Raw genomic sequence first — 24,157 nt, 5'->3', positions numbered from 1 at the left:
TGAATTTTTGCAATTTTAGTAGAGTTGGGGTTTCACCATGTTGGCCAGGCTGATCTCGAACTCCTGGCCTCAAGTGATCCACCTGCCTTGGCATCCCAAAGTGCTGGGATTACAGACTTGAGCCACTGCGCCCAGCTGGGCGCCTATCTTTTAACAATAATAAATATTCTTCAAGACTTTCTTCAGACTTTAAACGACTGCCAAGAATTTCACAGTATGAATGTACAAATTTAGTTATTTATCTGTCAGTATTTGCATTGTTTCTGTTTTTGTTTTTGTGTTCTGCTAGTATATCAATAATGCCATCCTGGCTGGGTACGATGGCTGATGCCTGTAATCCCAGCACTTTTGGAGGCCAAGGCAAGAGGACTGCTTGAGCTCAGAAGTTTGAGACCAGCCTGGGAAACATATGGAGACCTTGTCTCTATTAAAAAACAAAAATTAGCCAAGCATTGTGAAGTGCATCTGTATTCGCAGTTGCTTGGGAGGCTGAGGCAGGAGAGAATCAATTGAGCCTGGGAGATAAGGCTGCAGTGAGCTATGATTGTGCCACTGCACTCCAGCCTGGGTGACAGAGTGAGACAATGTTTCAAAAAAAAATTTATATCCTTGCAACTAAATTCTTATATACAGTATATTCCTACTTCCTTAGTCTAAACTTTGAGAAGTAGACTGCTGAGTTAAAGAGTTCGGACACATATTGCCAATTTTCTCTACAGGTTGAATTAATGTATACTTCTATCAAAAATAAATGCCTTTGTTAACACTGGGTCTCAAAAACAATTTCAGAAATGTTTTTCAAATCAATAGGGAAAATGATATCTTATCATTGGCTTAATTTGTATTTATTTGATTACTAGTGAGGTTGAACGTTTTTGTCTTATACTTGTTATCTGTTGGCATTTCTAATTTAATGACTTGCTTTTCTATATCCTGTACTCAACATTCTCTGAAGATGCTTGTTATTGATTTGTAGGAGCAGTCTCTCTGTAGATGGATATTGAGCCTATGTGTTTTAAATATTTTTTCTAGTCTGCCATTGGCCTTTTATTTTTTGATCTGAAACTGTTAAAAAAATATATGTAATTTAGGCCAGTTTTTCTTTTTATGATTTCTCTAACTGGTGCTATTTTTAGAGTGTTATTATAGACATTATTTTTGATACATATTTGTGTGTATTTATAGGGTACAAGTACCATTTTGATCCATGCATAGAATGTGCAGTGATCAAGTCGAGGCATTTAGTATATTGACCATCTCAAACATTTATCATTTCTTTGTGTTGGGAACATTTCAAGTCTTCTCTTCCAGCTATTTTGAAATATGCACTATATTGTTGTTAACTGTAGTCACCCTACTCTGCTATCGAACATTACAGCTCTTTCTTTCATCTAAGTGTATGTTTATACTCATTAATCAACCTCTCTTCATCCCCCTATCCACACACCCACTTTCCCAGCCTCTGGTATCTATCATTCTGCTCTCTACCTCTACGCAATCAAGTTTTTTAGCTCTCACATGTGAGTGAGAACATGTGATATTTGTCTGTGCTTGGTTTATTTCACTCAACATAATGACCTCTAGTTCCATCCATGTTGCTGAAATATTAGGATTTCCTCCCTTTTTTATGGCCAAATTGTATTCCGTTGTGTATATATACATTTTCTTTATCCATTTCCCCCTTGATGGACACAGTTTGATTCCATATCTATGCTATTGTGATATGGAATATGTAACAGTGCTGCATTAAACATGGGAGTGCAGATATCCACTTGATATACTGATTTCCTTTCCTTTAGATAAATGCCCAGTAGTGGAATTGCTGGATTGTATGGTAAGTCTACTTTAAGACTTTTGTGAAAGCTTCATACTCTTATCTGTAGTGGCTGTACTAATTTACATTCCCACCAACCATGTATAGCGTTTCCCCTTCTCCACATCCTTGTCAGCATTTGATTTTTTCTTCCCCTGATAATAGCTATTCTAACTGGGATAAGGTGATATCTCATTGTGGTTTTGATTTGCATTTCCCTGATGAGTGATGTTGAGCATTTAAAAAATATACTTACTGTGTATTTGTGTGTCTCCTTTTGAGAAATATCTATTCAGATTCTTTGCCCACTTTTTAATGTAATTATTTGTTTCTTTTTTGGTATTGAGTTGTTTGAGTTCCTTGTATATTCTAGATATTAGTCCTTTGTAACATGAATAGTTTGCAAATATTTTCTCTCATTAGACAGGTTGTTATTTTTAAGAAAACATTTCCCAACTTGAAATTTTGTAAATACTCACCTATATATATTTTTCTACTGTTTGTTTAGTTCCATTTTTTACTTTAAATCATTACCCTGTAGACTTTATTTGGTGTGATGCAAGAAGTAGAAATTTAATTTTATTTATTTCAAATGATTCGCTTCAAAGATTAATCAGTTTTTACGCCATTTCACATTTCCTCCACTATATTTGCAGATTAATTATAAAGGAAAGCACTAGTTTCCTTTATAATCAAAAGTTGCACACTGGAGGCCCATGGCCATATCTAGCCTATGAATATATTTAGTTCAGATAATTTTTGAATTAGTCATCTGCATCTAAAAATCAGAAAGTTTTATACAGGAATATGTTTTTACAAATTCTCCTTAAAAATCAGAGTATCTGGCAACTCTAGGCTCACGGTCTCCCTTGACAAAAGCAGCTGGGAAGCAGTCGCTTCCTGTCATCAGGAAAGGTCCCCACCAGTGTCCTTGACTCATTTTTGTTGTCTGCCTGATCCCTGGAGGCATTTGAGGATGCAACCACTTCTATTAAGTTTTGTATATTTATTTTGCAATTGGACACATTACACGAATTCTCTAATTAGTACTAACCATTTTGTGGCTAATTATCTTGGGTTTTCAAGTAATTATATTGTCATGCAAAAAATTATTATTTTGTCTTCTTTTTCCAAAATATATACTTTCTAATTCTTTTTTCTCGCCTTATTACAGTTGGCTACAAATTTCTCACATTTTGAATAATGGTTATGATGGTTAATTTTAACTTTAATTTTTAACTTGACAAGATTGAGAGATGCTGGTTTGTTTCCGGGTGTGTCTGTTTCCAGGGGAGATTGGTGTGTGAGTCAGTGGATTGATGTGTGAGTCAGTGTGTGAGTTGGGAGAAGATGACTTGACCTCGATGGGGTCAGGGATTGTCCAACTGGTTAGGGGCCTAGTTGGAACAAACAAGAGAAAGACAGGGGATTCTCTGTCTCTGCTGTCTTTCTTCTGGAACAGGAGGCTTTTCCTCCTCTTGTCCTTGGACATCAGGCTCCAGGTTCTTTGGCTTTTGGACTCTGGGACTTGCACCAGTGAACTCCCAGGGCTCTTAGGCCTTTGATCCCAGACTGGGGGCTGCACCATTGGCTTCCCTGGTTCTGAGACTTCCCTGGTTCTCTCTTGCTTACAGGTGGCTGGTCATGGGACTTCCCCTCTGTGATCATGTGAGCAGCCAATTCCGTCATAAATCCTCTCTCATATATCCTACTGGCTCTGTCTCTCTGAAGAACCTTGACTAACACAATGGTCATAATAGCAGACATTGTTATACGCTACCTAATTTTAATGGGAATGCCCCTTGTGTTTGACTTTTAGGTATGAAGTAAGCATCTTTTTAAATTGTGTCAAGGAAGTATAGTTTTCATAGTTCTTTGATGTTTTGATTTTTTATTAGTATCAATAATATATGTTGAATTTGATCAGACCAAATGACTTTTCAACATCTATTGATATTATCCTGTGACTTCTCTAAATTTAATACATTATAATAAGAGATTTTTCTAAGGGTTCATATGCTTCACATAGTTTAAGCCATGTATGTATTTTTAGTATGAATTCTACCAATATCTAACACTACCTAATAAACCCTAATAATATACTTCTTAATCTAATTTGCCTTTAAAAGGCAATTAGGAAATTTTTATCTGTTTCATAAATGAGATTTGTCTATTGTAATTGTTCTTTCTTTTGTTGGTACTTTGTCCTTTTTTTCTTATTGGAAAATTTCTTTTTAACACAACTAAAGCAGCTGCTCATTTTTTTTCCTTAAAATATACTTTAGCTAATATTTCTACTGCTGACCATACTTAATTCTTTAATTGCATTAACTGATACTTTTAAAAATTCTCTAAAAAGTTAATTTTTCATTTATATACTGTGATGGTTAATTTTATGCATCAACCTGACTTGGCTAAGGGATGCCCACATAGCTGGTAAAACATTTCTGCATGTGTCTGTGAGGTTATTTTCAGAAGAGAGTAGCACTTGAATCAGTAGACTGAGTAAAGACCACTCCACCAGTGTAAGCAGACGTCATCCAATCTGTCAAGGGTCTGAATGGAACAAGAAGGTAGAAGGGTGAATTTTCTCCTATCCAGCTGCACACTGATGTTATCTCTTCTTGAGCTGGGACATCCGACTTCTGCCCTCAGACATCAGCTCTCCTGATTCTCTGGAGTTTGGGCCTGGACTGGAACTATACCGCTGGCTCTTCTGAGCTTCCAGCCTACAGGGGGCAGATTGTGAGACTCTTCCCCCTTCATAATCCCATGAACCAATCCCTCATAATAAATCTCTTTCTATATATCTATATATGTAAACCTTTCTGGTTCTATATCTCTGGAGATCCCTGATTAATACGTATCATTTTCTTTTCTACTTTATTTTTTTACAATTTTAATGTGAAGCATATTACACATGCAGAATAGTGTATAGCATGCATTTGTACCATGTAAAGGATAATAATAAAATAAACACCCATATAGTCCTCACTTAGCTTAAGACATAGAACATCATCAATGCCTAGAAATTGTTTTCCAATTGCATTTTTCTTCTTCCTCAAACAAAATCATTATCCTGAGTTTCGAGTTAAAATGTACTTGCTTTTTTGCTGATAGTTCTACCCTTAGATATGTATCCTTTAACAATATATATATATATATATATATATATATATTTTTTTTTTTTTTGAGACAGAGTTTCGCTCTTGTTACCCAGGCTGGAGTGCAGTGGCGCGATCTCGGCTCACCGCAACCTCCGCCTCCTGGGTTCAGGCAATTCTCCTGCCTCAGCCTCCTGAGTAGCTGGGATTACAGGCACGCTCCACCATGCCCAGCTAATTTTTTGTATTTTTAGTAGAGATGGGGTTTCACCATGTTGATCAGGATGGTCTCGATCTCTTGACCTCGTGATACGCCCGCCTCGGCCTCCCAAAGTGCTGGGATTACAGGCGTGAGCCACCGCGCCCGGCTAACAATATATTATTTAGCTTGGCTGTTTTTGGCCTTCACATGTGCAGCCACTCCTTGACTTATGATGGGGTTACGTCCTGATAAACCTAAACCTAATGTAGGTCAAAAATCAGATGGGTTTATCAGGAGTGTACTGAATACATATCGCTTTTGCACCACGGTAAAGTCAAAAATTCTAAGTCAGGGACCATCTATATAGAATCCATTCAGCATATGTTTTTATGATACCCTTTTTGCCCAATATTATGTGTGTGTGAGCCATCCATGCTGATGTATGCAGCTGAGGCACACTTATTTACACTGCTGTATATATTCCATTACACACATTGATCTCTTCTGCCTTTGAATGACATTTTTGCATTTAAGGTTCCGAGAAATCTGCTATTTCTCTGTGTAAATGTCCTGTTCTGTTTTGTTTTCGGCCTGGATGGTTATAGGCCCTTTTTTTTTCTTTTCTTTCTTTCTTTCTTTTTTTTTTTTTTTTTAATATTTGACAGTCAACGTTTGCTAGAATAAATCCAGATAAATTTTATTTTATTAAGCTTGTCTGGCACTCCTCATATTGGCCCCTTTATTTCTATATGTGGTCATTTTTCTCCATTTTCTCATCCTTACAATGGAAGGCTTCTGCTTATCCAGCATGGGAATGGGTAAGTGTTCTCTCGGAGATTATGTGTCCCTGTGAAAGCAGTCTTGGCACAGGAAATAGGTTTGTATTTTCTTGACTTTAACCACCTTAGGAGTATCATGGAGTATGAGAAGTAGGAAGAGAGGTGGCCATAGGTAGGCAGCCTCATCTCTGGCTGAAGGGCTCCTCCTGGGATTGTCACAGCAGCTGGAGCCCACTGGGGCAGACCGCAGTACCCCTCCAGCCAGCATGGTGGCCCTCTCCAAGAGCAAACCTCATCAGTACCTCTGCTCCATGAACAAGCCTTGACCATGGGACCACCCGGCCCTCCTTGAGAGCTCCAGCACCTGATTCCTTCTCAAGGTGGTGGTGGAGTTTGAATTTGGCACTGCCTTCAACAAAATGACACTCTTATGATCCTCACTCATCTCTGGTCCCGTCATACCAAGGAGTGGAGTATTTTCCTCTGTGTAGATCATTTCAGCTGCAAGTTACGAAGGGAGAGTGTTAAATGCATGACTCAGATTGTCGTGCTGGATTGGAAACACTGCCCATTCCACTTGTATTGACTCTCAAGTTGAAAAGTGGGCTTTTTGTGCATTCATGATGCCTCCCAGAGCCTAGCGAGGAGGGTAGAGATGGATAGAGATGGACAGGCAGCTTCTTTTCTCCAATCCATACTTTAGAAAATTTTAGCTGCATCAGAAGCTTACAAGGGAAACTACCTGCATGCCACCTGGGATTTATAGCCACCTGGGGGATAAGCATTTGTTTCTAATGTGGAATAAGATAATCTTTCCCTCCTAGCCTCTGGACAACAGAAAGGGAGTCTGACCATTTGCCAAGCACATTGTAGAAGGGGAACGTACATAGAACTGGAGATTGGACAATGTCCTTAATATCCTTCCTTTACAGAAATTCTGTGACTAGTGTTTTCTTTGACTAGAGATGGAGTCCATCTCTCTAATCTTGAAGTCCTGAGATATGTGCCTGCTTGTTCAATGTCACCTAAGGCTTTTTAGTCAGTGTTGAAGGATGGGGCTGTCTTATGATCACACAGATATGTTTTATTGTCTTAAGGGCCTGACAAATCAGTGATACCTTCTAGTTAAATTCCCCTTTAAGGGCCTGAAGTCTCCTTCACAGTTAGCATGCAGTTCAGATTTTCCCCTTTCTCCTGGGAAACAAATAGGATTCTCAAATTGTGACTTTGTTAATTGTTCTTAAGCAAGTTGCATTAAAATTTATATGCACCTTTCCAAGAGAAGATAAATTATACATATTACAAGAAGGAGAAGAAAAGACACAGTGATTATGAAATTCCTCAGAGAAAGGTTCTTTGTTCTTTGCCTGCCGCATAATGTATCTGTCAGAGCAGACCTGTCCATTCAGCAGGTCTAAGATGACAGTGAGTTATGATTGGGAGACTCAAGATTATCATCCTCATTACTGGGAATATAATTGAAAGGTCAGAATACTTCCCCTTTGAGAGTTATCCAGGTGTGCCCAGGGGCCTGGCTGCAGTCTAGGGGTATTTAACTTGGGGACAGGGGGAAGGTAGGGTAGGGAATGTGGTCTTAGAATTCTCAGATATTTGAAAATAAAACTTTATTTTCATTCAAAATCTGGAAACTGTACACATGAAAACCAAGTGTTTCTTGGACTTTCTAGGGTAGAGAAAAAAATGGGACAATAAAATAATTTTTTTTTTTTGAGATGGAGTCTCTCTCTCTGTCACCCAGGCTGGAGTTCAGCGGTGGGATCTTGGCTCACCACCACCTCTGCCTCCCGGGTTCAAGCTATTCTCCTGCCTCAGCCTCCTGAGTATCTGGGACTATAGGCTCATGACACCATGCCCAGCTAATTTTTTGTATTTTTAGTAGAGACGGGGTTTCACCATGTTAGCCAGGATGGTCTCGATCTCCTGACCTCATGATCCACCCACCTCAGCCTCCCAAAGTGCTGGAATTACAGGCATGAGCCACCGTGCCTGGCCAACTCTTTTATTCTTTTTTGTCTGTTGGAGTCTTGAAACTCTCATCACTTTGCCCCTGACCCCATTCAGTTGGGTCCAACCTGAGAAGGAGGACATCTCTGATTTAATAAGCTTCTAAAACAGTGTACATATTGCATTTTCATCACAAAAAGACAGATTATACAGAGTGCTGTGAGACAGAGACAGGCCGAAAGAACTTCACTGTCTTTTTGTTTTCTTTTTCTTTTTACATAAAAGGCTGGGCAATATTCAGGCATTGGCCATGCCACTCCTGACCCTGTGCAATTGTCCAGAAAGTCCCTGAGCCCAGAGCTGGGTGCAGGCTGTGCCTACAACAAAGTCCTTGGGGGTAACTGGTAGCCTGTGGGGGAGGGGAACTATTGTGACCTCTTTTGACAACTTTCACAAGGGCAGACAATCTGAATCAGTGGGGTTAGCTAATCATAACTTCCTCAGTTATTTAATAACTCTGTGCCTCAGTTTCCTCTTCTCTAAAATGATAAAAATAGAATGTACTCTTTAGAGATATGAGGATTAAATGAGCTAAAGCTGTTAGGACAGTTTCAGGGCTAGAGTAAGTGCTTAATCAATAATTATTTATGACATTATTATTACCTTAATTGGATAAGCGCGGAGTACATTTCTCCCTATTGAATAGAGATGGTTAATAATCAAATTTGGTTTCTAAGTGAAGATGAACTTTTAGTGGGAAGTGTACAGGTATCTTATGCCTCCCCTTCTTGCCTATACTAAACCTGTTTTATTGGTTGGGACACTGAGAGCCTTCTAAACTTTGCTTAAGCACAATAGAGAATATTCACAAAGTCTCTTAATCTCATCCAATTCTCACGAGAAGGAACACTGTTACATAGTGATGACAGTGGATCTCAACTTCATCATGAATTCTTCCCAAGAGACTCCTGAAACATTTTATAGCAAAGATGCCTTCCAGCAAGATTGACTATAAAAAGAATTCTCTCTCTCATTGACTTGTTTTATAAAATCAGAGATGATCTCATGGAAGAAAATCTCCCAATTGATTTGACAAAAATGCTTAGTTAAGGAATGAATAGATGATGTGTTTGTTTTATTCCACAATTAAATTGTAAGTTCCTAAAGGGCCTGGGCTAGATTTTTATTTTTGTAGATTACAAAGATTCAGTACATCGGACTGGTGTGGTGGCTCACGCCTGTAATCCCAGCTCCTTGAGAGGTGAAAGTGGGAAGATTGCTTGAGCCCAGGAGTTTGAGGCTGCAGTGAGCTGTGATCACGCCATTGGACTCCAGCCTGGGTGACAGATCAAGACCCTGTCTCTAAAACAAAACTAAACACAGCAAGAATAGATTTAATACAGAACCCTAAAATGGACTGGGTACTGTAAATGTTGACATGGGCTGACCAGGTCTGAATAGTAGAGGCAGAATATTTTTGAAACTTTTAGGAAGAAAATTCATGTATGAAAAGATAAAAATAGACGTGCCTAGATGTGGGAGTGAAGACAGTAGCCACACTTACTTGACTCTGCCTTTCCTAGAGGGCCCTGAGGGTGTCTTAGTGCTTTGAGGGCCTCTGAGAGGACGTGACCTTGTCTGATTGAAGATGAGGATCCTGAGACCAAGTGACTTAAGCAAGTCTATACCAAGTTATTTATGGTAAAATAAGGACTAGGACTCAGACCTTTAACTGAACGTGGAGATTCCATCTCCCTTCTGCTTTCTCTGTACGAAAGGAATTTTTCTTATTTATTTATTTATATTATTATATTTTAAGTTCTGGGGTACATGTGCAGATCTTGCAGGTTTGTTACATAGGTATACACATGCCATGGTCGTGGTTTGCTGCATCCATTGCCCCATTATCTACATTAGGTATTTCTCCTAAGGCTATCCCTCCACAATCCCCCCATCCCCTGCTATTCCTTCCTTAGCCCCCCACCCCCCAGGCCCCAGTGTGTGATGTTCCCTTCCCTGTGTCCATGTGTTCTCATTGTTCAACACCTACTTATGAGTGAGAACGTGCAGTGTTTAGTTTTCTGTTCTTGTGTCAGTTTGCTGAGAATGATGGTTTCCAGTTTCATCCATGTCCCTGCAAAGGACATGAACTCATCCTTTTTTTATGGCTGCATAGTATTGCATGGTATATATGTGCCATGTTTTCTTTATCTAGTCTATCATTGATGGGCATTTTGGTTGGTTCCAAGTCTTTGCTATTGTGAACAGTGTCGCAATGAACATACGTGTGCATTTGTCTTTATAATAGAATTATTTATAATCCTTTGGGCATATACCCAGTAATGAGATTGCTGAGTCAAATGGTATTACTATTTCTAGATCCTATTTTTCTTATTTTGATTTATATCTGAGACAATTCAGCACCAACCAGCTCCTATTATAGTTCCTGTGAAAGGAAGTTGGATGCAATATCACAATTTACCAATAGATGTCACTATATACCATATTATTGTGTATGCGGCCGCCTGCCTAAATTTTGCTTGAATTTCTTAATTCAGGTGGGGTCTGCAGACTCGTGTGAATCACCGGATCTATTTGGGAGACACAAAAGAACTATGAGAATTAAAAAAATTGTATTTTAATCTTGATAAAAATTTTATCAAATCAATAGTTATTTGACCTGCTCTAAAGACAAAAACTCTTATTTGAAATCATTTTTAATAGGAAAAAAGGGATGTTTTTCAAGTTGAGCTCCCTGGATGAGAAGTGGAGTTAGTGGGGCCGTGGGGAGCCCTTAACTTCTATTCAACTGGCAAAACCTCCTCTTCCACCTCATAGAGAGGAGTCTGAGGGATTGACGGGCAGGAGGTTTGAAGTTCAGCAGAAATGGGTCTGAGTTCTGGTTCATTCGTTAGCTGTGTGATCTTGAGATTGTTACTTAACCTCGTCTAGCCCCGATTTCCTCAGCTGTAACATAATGACACTGATCATATGGTGTTGTAAGGATGAAAAGAGACAAAATGTGAAAACACAAAGATTAACAGTCATTATTAACTATGACCATTTCACTTTACGATGGTATTTTTATAGCTAAAAATGTCTGGAAAGTACTGACTGGTCCAAGTTTTCATTGTAAAATGTGGGAACTGGGACTTAAGAGGCCAAGTTATTTAATTCTCTCATTATGTTTTACAATTTCATAATACAAGTATTTTTGTAAAACAAGACCTGCCTGTTCTAAATCTTTTACAGGTGTGCCCCTCCCCACTTGGGGAAAGGTGATACATCCCTATTCAAATTTATAAAACTGATGAAATACGAAACAACCCTTCACGTTGTAATTTACCATGCTTAGTAATTCAGTTTCTTTGAAACTTTTATCGTTATTTTTTCTGTTTACAAAAGTATTCTAGAATATATGTGTAAAATGTCAGCAAAATGACATTTTGTACTCAACACATGATGTGTTTAAGTACTGGTTTGATCGATGTAGTTAAAATATAATTTAATAATTGCATACAGATGTTTTCATAACTTTTCAACCACAGAGTTTTAATGCTTTGGTTTAATTATTCATTTATTAGACAAATATTTTCACTGGGAACGTTCATATTCACCGAGTAGATGTGTAGGCTGCCAGGTGAAGGCTTTAATGAAATGGGAATTCATGGATACGTGGCCTTCTGATGTTGGTTGCTCTGATAAATTGTTAGCTAAAAGAATAATTCAAAATGTTGTGGGTCTATCTTCATTTATAATGTACATTTAATTTTACCTTTCTATTGACATCCACCTGTACACTACAATTTAATTTCTGTTTCCCCAAATTCCTAAGGTTTCCAGATAGTTATTTTTAAGGAAATGCAATTTGATGATGATAGAATCCCTTTGCAACTCCATATGCTCTAATGTCCAGGGTTGAGACATTAGAGCACATCGCTGGTTCCTGTGGATCCAGGAACCAACAATTCAAGGACCGGTTTGATTAGACCAGGGTATTTTGGCTATTTTGAGGGGTGTCCATGATAGTCAGGGCAAACAGAGAGGCCGTTGGAATCATGGCCCATAGTCTCCAAAAAATGACTTGAGCTTCCCTGGGGGCCTCTACCGATGCTGCCAACAGAGGGCGCAGGCGTTCGAGCCGATGCACCTCTCCTGAGCAGGTGGGGTGCTGTGAGTTACATCTGGACCAACCACCCGTTCAGGAGGCACACCATCTGGGGCCACAATGCTTACTGGAACCCATGAAAATGTTTTAATTTAAGTTCTTTTGAAATAAAAAAACATAAATATAAGAATAATGAATATAATACAGAATCCAGCTTACATTACATTTTGCCTGGGAAACATATAGACCCCATCTCTACAAAAAATAAAAATTAAAAAAAAATAGTCAGTTGTGGTGGCAGGCACCCGTAATCCCAGATACATGGGAAGCTGAGGCAGAAAGGAAAATTGCTTGAGCCCAGAGTTCGAGGCTGCAGTGAGCTATGATCGCACTGCTGCACTCCAACCTGGGTGACAGAGTGAGATCCCGTCCTCCCCGCAAAAAAATTATGGAGGTGAGGCCCTCTAAGGCCAAAGTAGCTAAGGTCCATGAAAACTATAATGTGACTCTGAGCTACACTTCCAAATTTGGAGTCTTAAGTTTACTGTAAGGGAAGAGGGGGAAGAGAGAGAAAGCTGGAGGAAGAGGGAGTTGCTGAAGGCAAACTCGGCCTTGCGCCTGGGGCCCATGATGAAGCTGAGTGAAGGCTTAGCTCACTTGGACTCTGACTGACTATAAGGGAGGTGACCTGGGAGTGTAGGAACTATTTTAAGTTACAAAACTGGTTGTCCAAAGACCTTTCTGACCTTATAGCTGCCAAGCTCCTAGACTTTTACCTGTTCACTAAATCTTCAAAAACAGACTTTTGACTTGCCAAACTTGCAGTTTGCAAAATGTCTTGCTATCTATACAATGTCATAGGTCTGGAAGTGTAGAGTGGGCAGGCTGTGTGATTCCCCCCCGCCCCCAACCAGGCCTGGGGAGAGCTGTGCTTCAGGCTAAGTAGTAGCGAGGGTCAACTTTTCCCTCCTCGGGAAGTTGCCATTGGAGGAGCTCTGAGACTTCCAAGCAGGTATCTCTGCCTGAACCTGAGGGGATAAAGGAGATCACCCTCTGGGAGAAGAGCAGCCTTGCTGGTAACTCAGAGGACGCTCTTCTGACAGGTAAGAGAAGGAAGCTAGGTTTCCGGTCTGTGGCTTCTCTCTTCAGTGACAGTGTGTTCTGACACTCCCAGACATTATTGCCTGGTTGCTTGGGGGTGGCGCCTGGATCCTTGGCCTGAGGTCTTCGAGGGCTTCCCTCCAGGAAGGGAGAGGCAAGTGAAACAGGCTACAACATGGCCATCCAGTGGCACTGGGCAGTCGACCATCATCCTCTGCCACCCAGTGAAACACCCGTAAGACTCATGGGGTGGGACAGGGAGGTGGGGTTGGGGAGGCTCTGCCCTCAAGAGCTTTGGTGCTGGGCACCCATCCGCCCCCAGAGAGAGGGGCAGCAGAGGAGCAGGGGCCAAAGGCTAACAGTTACTCCTGACAGCTGGGGCCAACAGTGAGCCTGGGGAGACCTTGGCTGTGGACGGGAAATGGAGGTGGCAGGTGTGCCTCTTAACCGAGAGAATAGTGGGGATGCATGTGTGAAGATATGGCCTGGCTTTTCTGGGGACAACACCACTCCCACCTGCCTCTTGGAGAACTGACTGCATTCATCATGTTAGTCTCTTAGGATTAGGTGGTGGCTTTGATATTTAACTCCTGGGGTGTCTTGTGCCCTGAGGGCACCATGCTGATCTTGCTTTCTGGCTGGTGGGTCGGTCCCTTTACTGGCTGACTCTGGCCAGCAGCAGGAGAGATGTTACTACATCATTCCAATATTCATTTATGGCTTCATCTTTTAGCCTTTATGGAGTCAGGCCAGGGGACACAAAGATGAGTAATATATGGTCTGTGCCTTCAAGGAGCTCGAATTCTGGTGGGAGAGAAAAAAAAAGAAAAAGACTACTGACACACAGTGACAAATGCTGGGCTAAGTCCTGCCCAGGAAGGGGACAGCTGCTGGGAGAGGTCTATGCAGGGGCAGGGCCAGCCTCGAGGCAGGGAAGGTGGGACTCCAAGGGAACACAGGAGTCAGCCAAGTGTGAAGTCAGGGAGGAACATGTAAAGCCCTGGTGCCATCAAAACCCAGAGGCGCTCAGGACTGCCGGCCCTTGAAAAGGCGAGAGCTTAGGGGACAGGATGGGGAATGGAAAGAAGGAGGAATGGAGAGAGGCAGGGCTTCAGGTTATGACCGGGAGCCAGGCTCCCCTACTAAAGGATCGGGGAGGAACTTAAGATTTCCTCAGGGGAGAAACAAGACCAGATTTAACTATACAAAGACTGAGGCTGGGAGAGGTGGGGAGATGAGAGCTGGAAGCAAGGAGACCTGTTAGAAGGCAGCTGCGAGTAGGGAATGATAAGAACCTCAGATCACTGGCGGTCAGTGCGGATTACAGGCTCCGGCTCCCAGGTGCACGGTGTTGAGTGGGCAGCGGGGTGCAACGACGGTGGAGGGCCTTCCAACTCCTGCTCTTGCTCCTCCAGCCCCAAGGAGATGAGTGAGCTGGCCAGGTCTTGTGCTAGGAGGGTGCCCCTGCTGGGTTCTGGCTGAGGCGACTTGGCAGGGGTGGAGCCTTTTGCCTCTGCACCAGCTGCTCCTCCTTCCCTTCCCAGCACAGTTCCCTTCTCTGTGTCTTGTGGTCAACTCCTGCATGTTCTTTAAGGTGCACCTCAGGTGTTACCTCCTTCAGAGAGAAATGTTGTTAGTGAATAACGTGACCAAATTTTCATGATTGCATGCTGAAGTTCCCTCTAGTAGGTACCCACATTAGTCAGCGTTCAGAGAAACGAAACAAATAGGGTGTGTGTGTGTGTGTGTGTGTGTGTGTGTGTGTGTCTTCTCCAAAAGACTGCCTTCATACTGGAACTGGTGGCAATGAGAATCGGGTGTATACAGGCAAGAGTTGCCATGGGGTGGCAGGTTGTATTATTGCATTATTTTGTGACCTATTCCTGCCCCATACCTTGGGTCAGGGGCCCCATTGTTGTGGCATGTGGCTACCGTGCTTGCAGTAAAGGCCTCTCTCCTCATGCACTAAAATTGCCCAATAACTTGCCATCTTTTCCCACTATACTGAGCTCCATGAGTGCAAGGTTTGTCCTGATGTTTTACGTATTAAATACATATTTACCAACAGCCTGCATGGTAAGCCAGGAACAGGGCGAGGCATTTGGGGTGTAAGAGTGAGGGGAAAAACAGGCACTAATCATGCACCCATGAAATTTAGAGTCTATAAACAAAGACTCATGCTATGATGAAGAGGAACACAATGTTATAAGAGTGCCTAGTAGGTACGCACATTAGTCAGGGTTCTCCAGAGAACCGGAACAAGTAGGGTGTGTGTGTGTGTGTGTGTGTGTGTGTACACACTTAGGGATATAGGGAGAGAAAATTATGATAAGGAATTGGCTGTCATGATTATGGAGGCTGGCAAGTCCAAATCTACAATGTAGTTCCAGTCCGAAGGCCAGCAGCCTGGAGACCCAGGAAAGCCAAGGTTCCAGTTCCAGTATGAAGGCAGTCTTTTGGAGAATTCCTTCTTGCTCAGGATAGCTGGTCTTTTTGTTCTATTGAGACCTTCAACTGATTGGATGAGATGCACCTACATTATGGATGTCACCCTGACTCACCCAAAGTTTATCGATTTAAATGCTAATCTCATCCAAAAACACCCTTCAAGTCTGGGTGCAGCGCAAAGGTCCTGTGTCAGGAGGGAACACGGTGTTCTGGGGCATCTGAAAAGGGGCCATATCTCAAGAGCACTGGGAAGCTATAGAAATGTTGTTAGTGAATAACATGATCACATTTTCATGATTGCATGCTGAAGTTCCCTCTAGTAGGTACCCACATTAGTCAGCGGTCTCCAGAGAAACGAAACAAATAGGGTGTGTGTGTGTGTGTGTGTGTGTGTGTGTGTGTGTGTATGTCTTTTCCAAAAGACTGCCTTCATACTGGAATGGTGGCAATGAGAATCGGGTGTATACAGGCAAGAGTCGCCGTGGGTTGTATTATTCAGGATTCTTCAGAGAAACAGAGCCAATAGGCTACATATAGATACATGAGAGGAGATTTATTATAGGAATTGGCTAGTGTGACTATAGAGGCCAAGAAATTCCACAATGTGCTGTTTGCAAGCTGGAGAACCAGATAGCCAGTGGTGCAATTCAGTCCAAGTCCAGAGGCCCGAGAACCAGGAGATCCCGTGGTGTAACCGTCCAAGGCCAGAGGTCTGAGAACTGGGGCTTGGGGTAGGGGGTGGGATGGGGAACTGCCAGTGTCAAGTCCTAGAGTCTAAAGGACCAGGAGCTCAAATATCCAAAGGCAGCAGCAGATGGATGTCCCAACCTAAGAAGAGAGAGTAAATTTTAGCACTGTCTTAAATTTTATAAAGTGATGCCTCCCTCACCTTATCTTCATTCAGACCTTGGCCCAGAGAGTCTCAGAGCCAGAAAAATCTATGGCCAGTGTCCCAGATAGGGAGGCATGCACCTCTCCCCAGCAAATGGAAGTTCTCCAGAAAGACTGGGGGAACGTTGGCAAGATGGGGCTGTCTGCAACATCAGTGTTTCTTCACATAAATAAAATGACTCCACATTCAAAGCCAGGAAAGAAGGAATATAGCATATGCTCCACCTTATCTCTGTCATAGAGACCTGATGAACAGAAAACCCATAATATGAGCATGCTTAGAAACCAGTTATACTATCAAAATCTATAGTAAAAACAAGGTGATATTGTTATTATTGTTAACGATTGCACTCTATTTTCATATTTTTCTGTTTAGCAGGCCGATTTTTTTTTTTTTTTTTTTTTTTTTGAGACGGAATCTCCCTCTGTCACCAGGCTGGAGTGCACTGGCGCGATCTTGGCTCACTGCAACCTCTGACTCTCTTGTTCAAACGATTCTCCTGACTCACCTCCCAAGTAGCTGGGACTACAGGCGTGCGCCACCATGCCTGGCTAATTTTTTGTATTTTTAGTAGAGACGGAGTTTCACCATGTTGGCCAGGATGGTCTCAATCTCCTGACCTTGTCATCTACCCACCTTGGCCTCCCAAAGTGCTGGGATTACAGGTGTTAACCACTGTGCCAGGCCTGTTTAGCAGGTTGATTTTTTTCTAACAGATTTTGTAATCTCTTGGATTATGTTTTTCTTTAGCTATTAATTAAATTAATTTGTGTTCCTTGAACACACTCATCATTTCACAAATGTTCTGCCTAGATGACAGAGAAAAGTCTGCCTAGAATGGAAAAAAAAAACCTGTTAATAATCCACAAAAGGAATAACCCAAATTATCATTTGGATTAATTGAGAATTGATTGGAATTATCTTGAGTCAGGTATCTTCTCTGAATTGGTAAACCTGGAATAAACCTCTTTCAGGACTGAGAGCTTTTTCAAAAAGTTAGGCGCTGTAACTGCCTAGTCCTCTAGCCACCAGTTTCTGCCTCCTTTGAAGGTAGGAAGGTTTCACATGATCATCATTTATGGATTGAATACTTTCCATGCAGAATGTATTGCATATAAAAGCAGCTTCTGCCTCTGAATTATTTGCACTGTCTCTTCAGAGACAGGCAAGGTCGGTGGTGAGCTAGATTCACAAGCCCTTGGATTAGTATCGGGGTTGGCACACACCGTGCTGATGCTCGAGCTAGACCCTAACATTGATGAAGTCAATGCATTCAAATATCTGCACACATCTCTTATCACTGACGTGTCCTCCACATTATTTTCTATTCTTGGACTTTCTTCTTCTCAGTCACCCATCAATCCTGATTCCTCAGGCTTCAGCCTGTTTCATCCAGTTGGGGAGGGCTGCTGAGGGGTGTGTAGTTATATTCTATCGCTCTCCTCCTTAAAGGAATATTATGCTAAATGTTCTGTATACCCTCCCCCCACTGCCCTGTTCAAAGAGGAGGAGCACCCCAATGAGAACCTCGTGCCATCTGTGAATTCTTAGTGTTGTATCTTCCATTGATTAATTGGACTTCCTAGTTTCAGACTGATTCTCTTCTAACTTCACAATGAATTGATGACTTAACTAATTACATTTGCAAAGACTCTATTTCCAAAGAAAGACACATTCTCAGGTTCCAGGTTGACATGAATTTTGGGGGGATGCTATTCAACTTACTACACTCTCTAACCAGTGATGTACATCACTTGCATATTTGATCTCAACCTAGGAGTCTAGTGTCCCTTACATATTTTATGTAGACGAATGACTGACATAAATATTTTTGCAAAACTAAACATCAAGGTTGATAGATTTTATCAGATTTTATCTGCAGTTAAAATTCATGGGCCATGAATCTGGCCAAATGTCTATGAGTTTGACTGAATACTGCTGAAAGGCACACCACGGCATAAATCTAGGGAATACATGGCATAAATCCAGGACAGGCTTCATCTGTGTTGGGAACCTAAGCATTAGTGTTGTGAATTAATTAATAGTTGCTTTATATTTTATCTTTGCTTGTTGACATCTTTAAAATATACATATTAGACTTTAGTTATACCTATTTATAAATTTGCCTTTTCTTCTAAGTTGATTGGTGAGAATTGAGGACAAATGAAGCTAAGATGAAGTGAAAAATATTTACAATGGAAAAATATAAAACAAAAGAATGATTTTTTGGTTATTAATCTGATTACTTAAAAACATAATTTTATAATATAAAATCGATATATACTCATTGTGGATGCTTTGAAAAAAATAGCCCAAAGAGAAAAGAAAATGCTTTTGTAATCCCAACAATCAGAATGAAGTGTCGTTAATATTTTTGAAGTATGCTTTTTCAGATCTTTTTCTAATTGTATGCACAGGTAAAGATGAAATGTGAAGAAAACGAGACCTATATTTATACACATGTACTCACAGGATTGTAGCTGCCCCTGCCTTTAAGAAGATGACACAACTCATCTCAAGGAAGATTTTTTAAAATTATAAACATTCTTAATGGTCCTGATAAAGCACAAATGGTGGACATCTCTTCCTCTTTTTCAGGACATGGAAAGAGGAGGTGGGCCTGAGAGATCAGTGAGTCACTCCCCACGAAACAGGAGGGAACTGAGTTATTTGTTGGCAGCTCAAGATACTGGAGAAGATGATGGGCCAGGAAGTTGAAAGAAGGTGAGAGGATGATGAGAGAAGGGGGATGGGGAGAAGCTCTGGCCACGTGGAAACCGGTAGAGTTCCAGAAGAGTGAAGCCAAGGAGGAAGTCTTTGTGGCAAGGAATGTCTGATGTTAAATGTTAGATGGTTTTCTGCGCTGTGCTGGGATGATACAACCTGACTCAGCTCTTCAATAATTGTTCTCTACTAACAGCACCCTGGGGTTAGTGTTGCTTTGGTTGAAAGGAAGCATGAAAAAGCTCTTCTATGATTTCATTATTTTTTTTTTTTACATCCAACTCTTTAATCCATTCAGAATTTATTTTGATATAAAGAATGAGGTGGAACATTAGCTTACTTTTTCTCCTAAAGGTTAGCCAATGATCTCACCATCTTTTAAATGATTTTAAATGCTACCTCGACATTATTTTTATTTTTTGAGATGGCGTTTCACTCTTGTTGCCCAGGCTGGAGTGCAATGGCGTGATCTTGGCTCGCTGCAACCTCCGCCTCCTAGGTTCAAGTAATTCTCCTGCCTCAGCCTCCAGAGTAGCTGGGATTACAGGCATGCGCTACCACGCCCAGCTAATTTTGTATTTTTAGTAGAGATGGGGCTTCTTTATGTTGGTCAGGCTGATCTCAAACTCCTGACCTCAGGTGTTCCTCCTGCCTCAGCCTACCAAAGTGCTGGGATTACAAGCGTGAGCCACCACGCTCGGCAACATTATGTTAAATTTTACTAAATGCTCAAGTATACTTTGGTCTACGCTTCTCTGGAGGAGACATTCCAATGTCCTGTCTCTCTTTTAGCTTTAGCAATAAACTTTCAAATTCATCTGGACACGTGGTTCTTCTAAATCATTACTAGGTTTCCCAACTTCTTTTGCTGCTAGCTGTGGCCAATGAGATAGAAACAGGAATGTTGTATGTAACTTTCAGGATGGTTCTGAATGAGAAGGGCTACGCTCCTCTTCACCCCTTTTCCTCCTTTCTAACAACTGTGATGTAAATAAAAAGAACTCTGGCAGCCATCTCGGACCATGAGGTAGAAGTTTCTTGTTGAATGTTATTGTAAAATAGAAGTAGTCTTGATCTCCTAAGAGGCCTCGATGACTTTCTGTCACCTGAGGATTGCTTATCTTAAATAAGAGAAAAATAAACTTTGATGGGGCTCAGGACACACCACTCCAAAATATCACTGTAGGAGACCAAAAATATGCCATCCAAAAATATGCCTCTTTGTCATCTTGGTTATTTTAAGTTAGCTATTTTGAGAAACTGCAGTCAAAGGAGTAGCTCTGAAAAGTTGCCCTTTTGTAGGAGAAATTTACATCAGTAAAGGAAAACTCCATTTGTAAGTATGTTTTCCTCTCTGTGCCAAGAAGAGGAGGACTAAATCACTAGAGATTCTTATCAATAGAAAAGGCATAGACTTAAATCCACATAGCAAACCTCATCCTTGTTTTATGGTGCTTTTCCTGGCCATCTGCTCTTAACCTGGGTTTCCCCCACACTCTTCTTTCTTTGTTTCAGAGAAAAATGGCATTTACGCCTGAAGTTTACATTTTTTTTTTTTTTTGAGATCTACTCTAGAGATTTACTCATTTCTCTGGGTTTTCTTCCATGTATATATGAGGCATACATGTTATGCCCATCAATTATAGTCTGGATAAAGAAAATGTGGCACATATACATCATGGAATACTATGCAGCCATAAAAAATATGAGTTCATGTCCTTTGCAGGGACATGGATGAAGCTGGAAACCATCATTCTCAGCAAACTAACACAAGAACAGAAATCCGAACACCACATGTTCTCACTCATAAGTGGGAGTTGAACAATGAAAACACATGAATACAGGGAGGGGAAAATCACACACTGGGATCTGTTGGTGGGTGGGGGACTAGGGGAGGAAGAGCATTAGGAGAAATACATAATGTAGATGACGCGGTAATGGATGCAGCCAATCACCACGGCACGTGTATACCTATGTACCAAACCTGCACATTCTGCATGTGTACTCCAGAACTTGAAGTATTAAAAAAAAAAAAACTTCTATTTTTCTCTTGCTAATCTGTCCTTTGTTAAAGAGGGTCCCAGTTAAGAACTGTGAAGGGTAGTGAGAAAATCATTTTTCTTCCCCTACAACTTGTATCTGATTTGAGCCCTTTTTATGTTGATTTTTTTTTAGTGGTCATTGCAGGTGAGCCTAATCCTAAGTGATGGGACTTTGTGTTAGGTATCACTGGTCTATCTGCATATTCATGTAACAAGGTTATGCAATTTGACTTTAACATTGTAACACATCTTAATATGATACAATGCAGGTACTTCTCTTTCTTCTTTTTCAGTATTTTCTTGGCTATTCTCTTCTGTTATTTTTCTTGGTAGACCTTATGATAATTATGTTACTTTGTAAATCCAAAAAAATCACTTTTGGATTTTGATTGAAATTGTGTTACACTTATGAATTAATATAAAAGCACTGAAATCTTTATAAATATTGAGTCTTTACTATCCAGAAATATATCTCTCAAATCTTTCTTATATTCCTCAAATAGGTTTATATTTTCTTTTACATCAGTTTTACATGATTTTTATACTTAATATTGGATATCTTATTTTTATTGTTTACATTGCAAATTGAATTTATTCACATAAATTATTACTCTAAGATATAGTTGATTTTTGTAAATTTATGTATTTTTTATGGTGAAAAGATATACATATATTTAGAATTAGCCAGCTGGACTCAGTTTAGATGATCCCAATTTTGTTGGCAACATCCAAAGCATCATAATCAGGAGCCAGTCGAACATATGCCTTCTTCTCTCCATCAGGCCGAATCAGGGTGTTGACCTTGGCCACATCAATGTCATAGAACTTCTTCACAGCCTGTTTGATCTGGTGCTTGTTGGCTTTAACATCCACAATGAACACAAGTGTGTTGTCGTCTTCTGTCTTCTTCATGGCAGGCTCAGTGGTCAGCGGAAACTTGATGATAGCATAGTGGTCAAGCTTGTTTCTCCTGGGGACACTGTTCCGAGGACACTGTGCCTCCGGAGTCGCAGCCACTGGAAGGAGGGTAACGTGTGGATCTTTTTTTTGTGGCTGTGGACACCTGTCAACACTGTCCTTTTGGCCTTTAAAGTCTTTGCTTTGGCTTCGGCTCTAGGAGGAGCAGGAGCTTCCTTTTTTGCTTTCGGTGCCATCTTGTGAAAAGGGCTGTTCATTTATATTATTAAGAGGGCATAAAAAATTAGATTAAGAAAAATTCAGCTACTTCTTCATCCTGGAGCAATGTCATAACTCATCTCTGGAGTCCATCTTCTGCCTATGTCTTAAGCAAATGCCTTAATGGGTCTTTTGGTTGAGAAAGTCACAGCCTGGTATTTGGTCTGGCAAGAGCAAAGAGACCCAAATGACTGTATCATAAAGTATTTTAAATGGTTGCAGGCAATCTGGGAGAGTGGGTGAGGGACCAAGAACGGGAAGGTGAGAAGAGTATGAGGAATGTGTAGAGAGGGAGTAGAAGAAGAACTGGAGAGAAAGTGGTGGAGATGCTAGTGTAGACTGGCCCTTAGGGAGGGACATGGCCAGTGAGAAAGTCCCTGTACTGAGCAATGGAAAATGCATTTCTCTACAGGGTTGACTTATAGTCAACGTTGTTGCCTCTGCTACTGTGCAATAAATATACTCTTTATTTTCCCAGTTGCTTTGGGGAAAATCCTGCTGTATGTAAAGGGCTTGGATTTATGATGCTTTGATGAATGAAGGAATGGGGGCAGTGTTCAGCATGGGGCTAAGCAATGCAGGAGGAATAAAATTGCAATGAGAGGCAAGTGAAGAGCAAAGACTGAGAATCCAGTGAAATTGAGAAGTTACAGCAAGAGGTAACCAGGAGAAGTATCAAGTCTGCTGATAATCCTGCTCAACTGGAAAAATGCCAGGTTTTCTACATGGGATGGAGGATCAAGCTATTCTGTTTGAATTAAAGAGAAAGGTGATTTAAGAAGGCTGAATGACTTGAAGATACTCTGGAGGCAGAAATCCAAGTTAAAACTATAGTTCATTACGTTATGTTGTTACTAGTTTTATTTTTTGATTGCTATTCAGAATAAATATACAAATAGACCATGCTCAGACCATATATGACAGCAGAGATCTGACCCACAATTTTTGCAGCAAACAGCCCAGGAAGTCAGAGCAGGACCTCTGTAGCAGTTGGCCCAGAAGTCAGGATTTAGTCAATGACGGCTCACTCCCCAGTTTTTGCCCCTGCTTCCAATTCAAGACCAACCAGAGGAAGCCAAATATGCTCTCCAACTGATCACATACGATGCTTCTAGTTAGCCTACCTCCTGCTTTCCCATGCCACAAATCTATCAGGGTGTCTTAGTTCTGGCTGCTTTAACATACTGCATAGGTTATAAACAACAGAAATTTATTTCTCACAGTTTTGGAGGCAGGAAGTCCGAGATCAGGGTGCCAGCATGATTGAGTTCTGGTGAGGACCCTCTTTTGGATTGCAGACTGCTGATTTCTTGTTGTAGCCTCACTTGGCAGAAAGAGGGTGAGAGAGGTCTCTGGCCTCTTATAAGGGAACCAGTCCTGTTCATGAGGGCTCCATCATCATGACCTAATTACTTCTTGATGTGGTTTGGCTGTGTCACCACCCAACTCTCATCTTGAATTCTCATGTGTTGTGGGAGGGACCTGGTAGGAGGTAATTGAATCATGGGGACAGGTCTTTCCCGTGCTGTTCTCGTGATAGTTAATAAGTCTCACAAGATCTGATGGTTTTTAAAAAGGGGAATTTCTCTGCACAAGCTCTCTTCTCTTGTTTGCCGCCATGTGAGATGTGACTTTCACCTTCTGCCATGATTCTGAGGCCTTCCCAGCCATGTGGAATTGTAAGGCCAATAAATCTCTCTCTCTCTCTTTTTTTTTTGTAAATTGCCCACCCTTAGGTATGTCTTTATCAGCAGCATGAAAATGGACTAATACAGTAAATTGGTGCCAGTAGAGTGAAGCACT

General features: G+C 41.0%; 1 protein-coding gene across 1 annotated transcript in view; it reads left to right on the top strand.

Moving 5' to 3' along the window:
• PIGM (phosphatidylinositol glycan anchor biosynthesis class M) overlaps positions 1-19,092 on the top strand; it is a 34,646-nt gene extending 15,554 nt beyond the window's left edge. The window contains exon 2 of the transcript XR_010340479.1: positions 19,011-19,092. The gene's annotated coding sequence lies outside the window, so the exon portion shown is untranslated. The remainder of the gene's footprint in view (positions 1-19,010) is intronic.
• Positions 19,093-24,157: the final 5,065 nt, after the last annotated feature.

The sequence above is a fragment of the Aotus nancymaae genome, unplaced genomic scaffold (assembly GCF_030222135.1).
Source record: "Aotus nancymaae isolate 86718 unplaced genomic scaffold, 86718_ANA_hifiasm-v0.15.2.pri h1tg000108l, whole genome shotgun sequence".
Lineage (NCBI taxonomy): Eukaryota > Metazoa > Chordata > Mammalia > Primates > Aotidae > Aotus > Aotus nancymaae.
This window is presented reverse-complemented; position numbering and strand designations above follow the sequence as displayed.